This window comes from Somniosus microcephalus, chromosome 6, assembly GCF_052327205.1.
Source record: "Somniosus microcephalus isolate GS21.2 chromosome 6, FLI_Smic_1.0, whole genome shotgun sequence".
Taxonomy (NCBI): Eukaryota; Metazoa; Chordata; class Chondrichthyes; order Squaliformes; family Somniosidae; genus Somniosus; species Somniosus microcephalus.
This window is the reverse complement of record NC_140992.1, coordinates 13,150,188-13,162,354: the sequence shown is the minus strand read 5'-3', so window position 1 is coordinate 13,162,354 and position 12,167 is coordinate 13,150,188. Positions and strand designations below refer to the sequence as shown.

At 43.1% G+C, this 12,167-nt stretch overlaps 1 pseudogene; it reads right to left on the bottom strand.

Annotated features, from left to right (window-relative positions):
• The window catches only part of LOC147115479 (extracellular calcium-sensing receptor-like), a 117,516-nt pseudogene extending 108,436 nt beyond the window's left edge, over positions 1 to 9,080 (bottom strand).
• Between the last annotated feature and the right edge of the window lie 3,087 nt (positions 9,081 to 12,167).

Here is a 12,167-nt window from a genome sequence, read left to right as displayed (position 1 = left end):
ATCGCCCAAACTTAAAATTACCCCCAACCTCCTCTCTTGTTTCTTAGTTGGACCCCTTTCAAGACTATAACACATGACTTAGCAATTATTCCTCAGTCCTGTGGCACCTAAATAAAGCCACACCACCCCGGGTGCATGAATCATTGTGCCCCAGTGAGCAGAGTTGGACCCTATGTTCTAAGTGTGGTCTTGCCAAAGCATTATAGGTTTAAGTTAGACTTCTTTCCACCTGTGGTATACAGCTTTGGTTGTGTAGTTTAAGCATTCTTTCCCAGATGAAAAAGTTATCTCGTGTAGTGCGCTTCATGGTGCTGAAGTCACGGTGATATTAGTTTACTTTTGAAGCAGTGGAGAAAAAAATCAACATTCTTTGAAGGCAATACAAGTCTGAAGATTACTGTTCGCTGTATTAGCATACCAAGTCTTAACGCGTGGCTATAAATGGACTAATTCCGAGGTGGTATCCTCTTTTCGAAAATTGCTATTGGATCGCTTACTTTAAATGGTCATCGACCTGAAACGTAAGCTCGGTTTCTCTCTCCACACATGCTGTCTGAGCTGTTGAGCATTTCCAGCATGTTCTGTTTTTATTTTAAATGGCAGTTCTGTGTCGAGACCACCCCAACGGGAAATCAGCCCCAACCTTTCTCTAGGGGGCGATTTTAGCAGATTCAACTAAATGGGTTAAGGCCTCAGTTATAACAGAAGACAGACAACTGTCGGATCGCATTAAGCTTTGGTAAGCGAGTGGTTTTAGGCTTATCTGAGGTTAGTAATGGCTGGATTGATTACCCGTAAGTGAAGTAAACTAAGAGTTTACGGTAAGAACCCATCAAAATATTGGCGAAGAGGAGCACCAAACGAAAACTATGATAAATTAGTTGATTTAATTATTTCGCATTCTGCTCATTCTGCATATAGCGAGATCCTTAGTGCAATTACACGGCATTAATCTAAATTTACCAACTGAGAAACATTTTGAAAGAATAACTTTTTACCATATTTTTCTTACAAGCATCGCAAGTTTCTTAAATCGGAAATTCGAAGCACGATCTGAGAAAATAAGACAGAGACGCAATAGCCCACTTATGAAACTACAAAGACATACTGAACCAGCGAGTATTGAATCAACAATCAACGTATTCGAGACACTGATTATTTTAGTGCAATTAGCATTCCAATGGGAACATAACTGAATAAGTTAATCTCTTTTGAAATATTGAATAACGCTGCGAATATTGTATTGGGGATGAATTAAACGAGAAATAAAAATCTCATTGTATAGACGGAACTTCGATTACTATGCATGGTCTAGGATATTTTATTAAACGCCGTATCTTACCATAGGAATTCTGAACCAACCGATTGAAGGTGCTATTGCTAAAGACTGTGTGGTCCCAGAATCAGCAACAATAGCAGAAACCAGGTAAAAGAGGACGAGGTTTCATCAGGCTGGTTTAGAAGCTCAAAGGCTGCTTTTAGCGATAGAAGAGGTAAATTGCAAGAATCGTATATCCGGTAGCCCAGGGTAACATCGGGAATTAGCGTCGTGTCCTTATTTATTTCCTGTATTGCAAAGATCATCGCCAGTGCAAAACTGAAAGGTCTGAACCGAAAGCTGCAGGAAACGCATACTTATTTTTAGTAAAATGGCCAAGAATCCACCAAGTACAGTCAAGTCGCTGGGCAATCCATGTACATGACTATGGGTATTAGCCGTGGCTTAGTGGTAGCACTCTCGCTCCGAATCACAAGATCGTGGATTCATGTCCCACTCCAGAGACTTGAGCAGAAAGTCTAAGCTGACATTTAATGCAATACTCATCCAACAATACTAAAACATATTATCGGGTCATTACAACATTGCTGTTTGTGGGAGCTTGCTGCACATAAATTGGCTGCAGCATTTCCTACATTACAAGAGAGACTGCAGGTCAAAAGTACACCATTGGCTGTAAAGTGATTTGGGACGTCATGAGACCATGAAAAGCTATACAAATGTCATAATGTGTTTATTTTATATAATATGATAGTGTGGAAAACAATGTGATACGGTATGAACTCAGCCAATTGCCAATTTAGTCAGCAAAATGGTACATGTAGTTCAGGTAATCGCTTCCACTAACCTTTTGCATTTTACTGGCTCTGGTTGATTGCTAAAAGAAAGCTTTGGATGCTCAACATGGTAATACACTCCAAAAATTCCACCCAACATGACGTCTCCATCCTTCGACAAGCCGAGTAATTCACAGAATCACAGAAGTTTACGACACAGAAGGAGGCCATTTGGCCCATTGTGTCTGTGTCGGCCGACAAAGAGCTCTCCAGCCTAATCACACTTTCCAGCTCTTGGTCCGTAGCCCTGTAGGTTACGGCACTTCAAGCGCATATCCAAATACTTTTTAAATGTGATGATGGTTTCTGCCTCTACCACCCTTTCAGGCAGTGAGTTCCAGACCCCCACCACCCTCTGGGTGAAAAAAGTTATCCTCAACACCCCTCTAATCCTTCTACCAATTAATTTAAATCTGTGCCCCTTGGTTATTAACCTCTCTACTGGGGGAAATAGGTCCTTTCTCTCCACTCTATCTAAGCCCCTACTAGATCCTTCATCCTTAGGAGCTCAAATCATGGGCCAAGGCTCGAAATCACAAGGCAAGGGTCCTACAGGGTTAAAGGCCGGGGCCGTGTGTCTGACAGATGGATGGTCCACTACCACCGGGACCCAAGATCAACCCAATGGCCCATGATCATGACAGGCATGTTCTACTGCAACAGGCGACCACCAATACCAGGGGGCCAGGGTGCTGAGCGGTTGCTCAGTTTGGTTCCGCACAGATTTGCTGCCATAAACGCGGACAAACTGAACATTGCCTCTGCACACATCCCAACCGTCATCAGCTTTTGGAGGCAATGCTCATTTGTTCAGCATTCATTGGGATCTGTGTAGTTTATTCCACGATTCTGTTAGCCTTTAGGTGAAAAGGTCCCCCCCCCCTCCCTCCCCCTCCAACACCCCAAATATCCCCCTTACTAAAGGGGAAGCTGGATGTGAAAGCAAACATTCCCCAACGTTTGCAGCTTTGCTCATTACTCAACCGTGCCAGGGCAAGTGTACAAAATAACAGCAAAAGGAACCAACAATACATTGTTGACTACGAAAGTTACTGTCCTCAGTTGGCACTAATTTGACCGTTTTTATACGCTGTTGCCATCTCACAGAAAACTGCGTTAATTTGCGTCAAATGGATTTCAAACTCCTTTGAGCATCAAAAAATTAATTGAGGAATCCCTCAAGGAAAGACATCACCGCTCTAGCCAACACGAGGATTAAAAAACGCGAATGGAATAATTTTAATGACATAGTCATCTCTGTAACAACTACCAAGCTGATGTGAGAAAAGGCTGGAAATACGTGGCAGGTCAGACACCATCTGTGGAGAAAGAAACGGAGTTTATCTTTCAGGACGATGAGCTCGTCAGACCAGGCCAAACTTCCTCTAAGGTCCCCCCTGCCCTAGCCCTGAACTCGCATTGTTCTCTAGTTTCTCTCCTATATCCCTTCATGCCCGCTCTAACTAATCCTGTCCACGAGACCCACATCCCGCTCCCTCGACCCTATTCCCACTAAACTGCTCACCACCCAAACTCCCTTCATGGTCCCCAGGTTAGCTGATATTGCTAATGGTTCTCTCTCCTTAGGCACTGTCCCCTCCTCTTAAAATCTGCTGTCATCACCCCTCTCAAAAAAAACAACCCTTGACCTCCCCATCCATGCAAACAACCATACCCATCTCCAAACTCCCTTTCCTATCCAAAGTCCTTGAATGTGCTGTTGCCTCCCAAATCCATGCCTATCTTTCCCTCAACTCCATGTTTGAATCCCTCCAATTAGGTTTCTGCACCAAAACAGCTCTTATCAAAGTCACAAATAATATCCCTTGTGAATGTGACAAAGGGAAACTATCCCTGCTTGACAAAGTTGACCACACCATCCTCCTCCAACGCCACACCACCATTATCCGGCTGGGTGGGACTGTACTCCCCTGGTTCCATTCTTATCTATCCAGTCTTAACCAGAGAGTCACCTGCGATGGCTTCTCTTCTGGTTCCTGCACCATTATCTCTGGTGTTCCCCAAGATTTATCACTAACACAAATGCTTCAGCACTAACACAAATGGCTCAGTAGTTCAGGGAAGGGGCACTATATGTCTCACAAGTAACACTCCAGATTAGAATCACAGAATCATAGAATTGTTACAGGAATGAAGAAGACCATTCGGCCCATTGAGCCCATTCCGGCACTCTAACTCAGCACTTCAGCTAGTCCCACTCCCCCGTCCTTTCCCCGTAGCCCTGCAAATATTTGTCCTTCAGGTACTTATCCAATTCCCTTTTAAAAGCCATGATTGAGTCTGCCTCCACCACCCTTTCAGGTAGTGCATTCCAGATCCTAACCACTCGCTGGGTAAAAATGCTATTTCCTCATGTCGCCATTGGTTCTTCTGCCAATCACCTTAAATCTGTGCCCTCTAGTTCTCAACCCTTCTGCCAATGGGAACAGTTTCTCTCTCTCTGCTCTGTCCAGACCCCTCATGATGTTGAACACCTCTATCAAATCTCCTCTCACTCTTCTCTGCTCTAAGGAGAACAACCCCAGCTCCTCCAGTCTATCCACGTAACTGAAGTCCCTCATCCCTGGAATCATTCTTGCAAATCTTTTCTCCACACTCTCTAAGGCCTTCACATCCTTCCTAAAGTGTGGTTCCCAGAATTGGGTAGAATACTCCAGCTGAGGCCGAACCAGTAGCTTATAAGCATTCATCATAATTTCCACGCTTTTGTACTCTACCTCTATTCATGAAGCCCAGGATCCCGTAAGCTTTTATAAACTGCTTTCTCAACCTGCCCTGCCACATTCAAAGGTTTGTGCACATATACCCCTAGGTCTCTCTGTTCATCCACCCCCTTTAGTATTGTACCCTTTAGTTTATATTTCCTCTCTTCATTCTTTCTACCAAAATGTATCATTTTGCATTTTTTCTGCATCAAATATAATCTGCCACCTGTCCGCCCATTCCACCAGGCTGTCTATGTCCTCTTGAAGTCTATCACTATCCTCCTCACTGTTCACTATACTTCCAAGCTTTCCATCATCTGCAAATTTTGAAATTGTGCCCTGTATATCTAAATCCAAGTCATTAATATATATCAAGAAAAGCAATGGTCCTAGAACAGACTGCTGGGGAACCTCACTGTATACTTTCATCCAGTCCTAAAAACAACCGTTCACCACTACGCTCTGTTGCCTCTCACTTAGCCAATTTTGTATCGATGCTGCCACTGTCCCTTTTATTCCATGGGCTTCAACTTTGCTGGCAAGCCTAATTAATGTCACTTGCTTAAACGCCTTTTGCAAATCCATGTACACCACATCAACCTCATTGCCCTCATCAACCCTCTCTGTTACCTCATCAAAAAACTCGAACAAGTTGGTTAAACACGATTTGCCTTTAAGAAATCCGTGCTGGATTTTCCTAATTAATCCACACTTGTCCAAGTGACTGTTAATTGTATCCCTAATTATCATTTCTAAAAGCTGCCCCACAACTGAGGTTAAACTGACTGGCCTGTAGTTGTTGGGTTTATCTTTACACCCTTGTTTGAACAAGGGTGTAATATTTTCAATTCTCCAGTCCTCTGGCACCACCCCTGTTTCTAAGGAGGATTGGAAGATTATGGCCAGTACCTCCACGATTTCTTCCTTCACTTCCCTCAGCATCCGAGGATGCATCCTATCTGGTCCTGGTGACTTAGCTACTCTAATACAGCCAGCCTTTCTAGTACCTCCTCTTTACCAATCTTTATCCCATCCAGTATCTCATATACCTCCTCCTTCACTGTGTCTATGGCAGCATCTTCTTCCTTGGTGAAGACAGATGCAAATTACTCACTTAGCACCAAAGCCTCCATGCCTAGGTATCCTTTTTGGTCACTAATCGGCCCCACCCCTCCTCTTACTACCCGTTTACTATTTATATGCGTATAGAAGACTTTTGGATGATCTTTTATGTTAGCTGCCAATCTATTCTCATACCCTCTCTTTGCCCCAGTTATTTTCTTTTTGACTTCTTCTCTGAACTTTCTATATTTAGCCTGATTCTCAGATAGGTAGGTTTTAAGGGGCGTCTTGAATGAGGAAAGAGAGGTAGATAGGCAGTGAGGTTTAGGCCGGGAATTCCAGAGCTTAGGACCTAGGCAACAGAAGGCAATTGGTAGTAATTTCTAACTTTTTTGTAAAGTGACCGATATCCAATTGACCGTTCAGTTTACACCCCACCCGATTTTTGCTACCATTGACTTCAAGGGAAAGGAAAGTCATGCTTGGTGTATAACGGGTTCACTATCACCCATTCTGCACCAATGTTAGACTTACCCCATTGTTACAAGGTAAGTGTCTGCTATAGATCATTTCTAGAGTTCCGTAGCATCAACCACTTCTGTAAAAAGATCGCACTTCTCTTTCCTTTCAGAGTTGATTCATGCTAGACCAGCATCTACTTATATAAGAACATAAGAACATAAGAAATAGGAGGAGGAATAGGCCACTTGGCCCAGCGAGCCTGCTACACCATTCAATGGCTGATCTTGGGCTCAAAGCTACTTCCCTGCCCGCTCCCCATAACCTTTCACTCCCTTCTCTTGCAAAAATCTGTCTATCTCCACTTTAAATGTATTTAATGACCCAGCCTCCACGGCTCTCTGGGGCAGAGAATTCCACAGATTTACGACCCTCTGAGACAAGAAATTCCTCCTCATCTCAGTTCTAAAAGGGCGACCCCTTATACTGAAACTATGCCCCCGAGTTCTAGATTTCCCCATGAGGGGAAACATCCTCTCTGCCTCTACCTTGTCGAGACCCCTCAGTATCTTACATGTTTCAATAAGGTCACCTCTCATTCTTCTAAATTCCAATGAGTACAGGCACAATCTGCTCAACCTTTCTTCATAAGTCAACCCCCTCATCTCTGGAATTGACCTAGTGAATCATCTCTGAACTGCCTCCAATGCAAGTATATCCTTCCTTAAATAAGGAGACCAAAACTGCACGCAGTACTCAAGGTGTGGTCTCACCAATACCCTGTACAGTTGTAGCAGGACTTCCCTGCTTTTATACTCCAACACCCTTGCAATAAAGGCCAACATTCCATTGCATTTTTGATTACTTGCTGTACCTGAATGCTAACGTTTTGTGTTTCATGCACAAGGACCCCCAGGTCCCTCTGAACTGTAGCATTTTGTAATCCCACTCCATTTAAATAATAATGTGCTTTTTATTTTTCCTGCAAAAGTGGATAACCTCACACTTTCCCACATTATACTCCATCTGACAAATGTTTTCCCACTCCCTTAGCCTGTCTATATCCCTTTGCAGCTTATTTGAGTCCACTGCACAACTTGCTTTCCATCCCCCCCCATCTTTGCATCATCCACAGACTTGGCTACATTACACCAAGTCATTAATGTAGATTGTAAGTAGTTGAAGCCCTAGTACCGATCCCTGTGGCACCCCACTAGTTACCATTTGCCAACCAGAAAATGACCCATTTATCCCGACTCTTTGCTTCCTGTTAGTTAGCCAATTCTCTATCCATGCCAGCTCTGTGAGCTCTTAACTTGTGCAGTAACCTTTTATGTGGCACCTTATCGAATGCCTTCTGGAAATCGAAATACACCACATCCACTAGCTCACCTTTGTCCACCCTGCTCATTACATCCTCAAAGAACTCCAGCAAATGTGTTAAACATGATTTTCCTTTCATAAAACCATCCTAACACTGCTTGACTGCATTATGCTTTTCCAAATGCCCTGCTACTGCTTCCTTAATGAACGACTCCAGCATTTTCCCAACGACAGCTTTTAGGCTAACTGGTCTATTGTTTCCTGCTTTCTGTCTCCCTCCTTTCTTAAATAAGGGTGTTACATTTGCGGTTTTCCAATCCACTGGGACCTTTCCAGAGTCCACGAAATTTTGGTATATTGGCATCCCCTATCTCTGCAACCACTTCTTTTAAGACCCTGGGATGCAGGCCATCTGATCCAGGGGTCTTGTTGTCTTTTAGACCCATTATTTTACCAAGTACTTTTTCCATAGTGATAGTGATTGTCGTTAATTCCCTCCTCCCTGTGGCCCCTTAATTATCCATTATTGGGATGTTAGTGTCTTCTACCTTGAAGACAGATACAAAATATATATAACAGCAATGCCCATGGGCTGTAACAATGCATTACCATTGACAGGTAAACTGAATGTCCTGACTTCTCCATGTGCGTCCTCGTGCGTTTCTCCAATGTTTTAGAAGGCAAACTGTTTAAAATTTAGTGAGATGAGGACATCAAGTTCATGTTTTATTACCCAGCCAACAAATACTACTGAGCAGAAGCTACAATTATGCTTATTACTTCAATTAGTACAACTTATTTTCATGGAATAATACAAAATTATGAACATTCTTCCTCACATCGGTGGGTTGTCTTTCTTGACTTAAAACAATTTCAACTGCCCTGCTCAATCCTAATCTTCTGAGTCTTGGTAGGAGCCTGCCCTAGAAATGTTCATATTAAAATCGCGCCTGTTAATGTCTGTTTCTGTCCCCATTTACACTTATTTGTGTTCACAACCAAAGGGGATGGCCTAAAGCAGAAAGTTTCCACCTTATGTCCCGAAATAGATTTTCAACTTGCCTCGTGTGCATTGTGGATCAGCCATACGTTATAGACACAGAGGTACAATGCAATTGTGGTGGGGCTGTAAAATGGGTGTGAGTGGATAGGCCGCCTGTTGTACACCCCGCCCACTTTCCCATTACAATGCAATCAAAGCAAAGGAGAATCAAGCTGCTGTATAAGAGGTGGCCAATCTGATAATGCCTATTTTATGCTCGCAGAACAGTTGCATTTTCCCACTAGATTTGAAATCAATCAAAATTTATATCAGGCCATTTCTACGACGCGCATGTTTGAAATTTACCTCAGGGGCTTCCCAACTCGATGGAGGTGATTTTGCTCTTCGGTCATAGTGCGAAGTGCCTTATTTTACATTTGTATAAATAGGCTTTTTGGGGTAAAATTTAACTTTGGCAAGGATGCAAAGCGGGCTTCAGAGGAACGACATTGTTAAAATTTCCCAGTCAGAGGGGTTTTTTGCTACGAGAATGTGCCGCCACCACTACGAGGACCCCTGTAATAGTACCTCCTATAGTAACCTAACCGAATCGGCAGCCCATTTTGCACATCTCATCTGATTCTCTTCTCCACTGAAGTCAATTGTATAATTCAACTTCAAAGGAAAATACAATCAAGCTGGTGATATCATGGCCAATCTCGTTCCACACATTTTGCGCCATGACCGAAGTTGAACATCCTGCTCAATGGATGTGAGGCATTTTTCAAGGAGACAATGTCATGAATTGCTTAAGTTTTTTTTTCCAGGGAAACATTGGCATTTAACCACATTTGGTTGAAGTGCCTTATTTTTACATTTGTATAAATAGGCTTTTTGGGGTAAAATTTAACTTTGGCAAGGATGCAACGCGGGATTCAGAGGATGGACATTATTTAAATTTCCCACTCAGAGGGTTTTTTGGCTACGAGAATGTGCCGCCACCGCTGCGAGGACCCCTGTAGCAGTACCTCCTATAGTAACCTATTATTTTTCGGCATTCACCAGCGGGAAAGTGATCACTTCACCTGGACAGACATTGAATCCTAATGATGGTAGGTGCAGCATGATTGGCTTACTGTCTGCCCCATTCACTGTGAAGAAATCATCATGCGAGAAGATCCCTGTCTCACAAAAACAGCTTGTACGGCATTTGCAAGAGCAAGTTCTTAATTATCTACACTAGAATAGAAAGTGAAGCATCTTGAACGAGTAGAACAACAGCAGATATGATGCCCCCCCCCCCCAATCACAAGATACCAAAAGACTCACTGACATAAAAGAGTAATGTCCAAGAGTTAAGGAGAATGGTTGGGGAGTGGGAGTAATTTTCAATGTAGACGACAGGGTAAAACGTGTAATATAGGCTCGACCGCTCGTTAAAAGCCTCTCCTGGTTTCGTTTCTATCCACAAATGAGAATCGGGAGTCATGTTCAATGGGTGGCCAGGCCGATTTTGCCCTATCGTCTGAAGTCAAAATTAACCCTAATAAGTTTACAGAAAGGGACTGTACAAGTCATTGAGCTATGAGGAGAACCGTTCAATGGAAAAGAAAATCGTGCTGGTGTATAAACAGCGGACTGTCCACTATCACCTGTTCTGTGCCCCTATTCAAATCAATGGAAATTAAAATCAGGTGTTTTCTATAACAGGCGATGCTACACACGGGTTACCGCCTAAGTGGTGAAGATGCTAGCGGCCCAGATTTTAAGGGGCTGATGACCGTGTGTGCACAGCATACATTGTCGTAAGCCTTGTAAAAGGCCCCGCAGGTGCCGGGTTTCCGCTTGTGCATCAAAACCCAGAACTTGCGATCTGTCAAGATTTGCCTTGACAGATCGTATGAACCGGCCCAAACATCACTTTCACTGGTGCAGTTTGCCCAACTACAGCCCAGCAAAAGCCAACGAAACCTTTACGCCTGGTAAAAGCAGGCGTAGGGCCTGCTTTCACCAGCATAAGGGTTAATATAAAAGTTAAATTAAAAATTAACAATATAAAATCATCCACAAACATTTAAAAATAGTTTATGTAAATTTGGCCTGGATTAAAATATTTCAAATTATTTTTCAAAAAATGTATTTTTTATTGTAAATACTTCATTAAAGAGACTTTTATTTAAATTTGAAACTGGGAACATTTATTTTTATTAGAGTTGTGTAAATGTTCTAATTATTTGGGGATTGCATTGCTTGTCATTAAGGGATTCCGTTCGCAAATGGCTACAATGGAATCCTCCTTTCTGATAGAAGGACCTGGCTCACGTGATCCCAGGGATGCTTCCAAACCGCCTGCATCCCCGGGATCCGTGGGCCTTTAAGCAGGCATCTTCTGAGGCAGTCCCTCGGAACTGAGGATGATTTGCTTTCACATTAAAAATGAGTTCTCAGGTGACTGATGAGTCCAATGTGGGACCTACAGTCTCTGTCACAGGTGGGGCAGACGGTGGTTGAAGGGGTATTGCTGGGGTTGTCCATGAGGGTCCTGATGTTCCAGGTCCCGAACTTCATTTTAAAGGGTGGAAGATGCCTGTGCTTGAATTCTTTTAACATGGGGTGGCCGTTGCACACCAGCTACCACTCGGGCTTGACAGAGCAAAGTCTTGGTCCAATGGCATGGGGATCCAAGACAATTGGAGACCAGGCTCTGCATACGCCTGCAGGCCCAGGGCCCGAAGTCTCTGAAGCCCAGGAGCCAGCAGAGAGGTTAGGTTTTTTTTCGGGTCGGAGGGTGTACTCCGGAGGTACGCCTCGGACCGCAAATTCTGGCCTGATAATTACCCCATTATTTATTTTTTATAAAGTATTATACAGCGCCAACAAATAAAGGTAGAATCATATCAGATTACCTGACCATTTATTTAATTACTCTTTGTAGGATCTTATTGGACCCAACTTCGCTGTGATGTTTGCCTAAAAAAAAACCAGGAACTACACTTCAAATCATGGAACTCATGCTAAACATTTATAACTTACTTGTTAGGTGTCAGTTAGAGTATTGGAGTGTGGCAATCACACTTTAGGAAGGAGGTCAAGACATTGGAGAGGGTTCCGTGGAGATTTACCAGAATGATACCAGGGATTTCAGTTATGTGGAGATGCTAGAGAATCTAGGATTGTTTCCTTAGAGCAGGGAAGGTTAAGGGGATATTAAGTAGATTTGTTCAAAATCATGAGGGGTTTTGACAGAGTAAATAAGGAGAAACTCTTTTCACTGGTGGGTGGGTTAGTAATTCGAGGACAGATTTAAGATAATTGGCAAAAGAACCAGCGGGGTGGAGAGGACAGTTTTATGTATACAGGAAGTTGTTATGATCTGGAATGCAATGCCTGAAAATGTAATGGAAGAAGTTTCAATAGTAACCTTCAAAAAGGAATTAGATACATAAATGAAGGCAAATAATTGCAGGGCTATGGGGAAAAAGCAGGGGAGTGCGACTAAT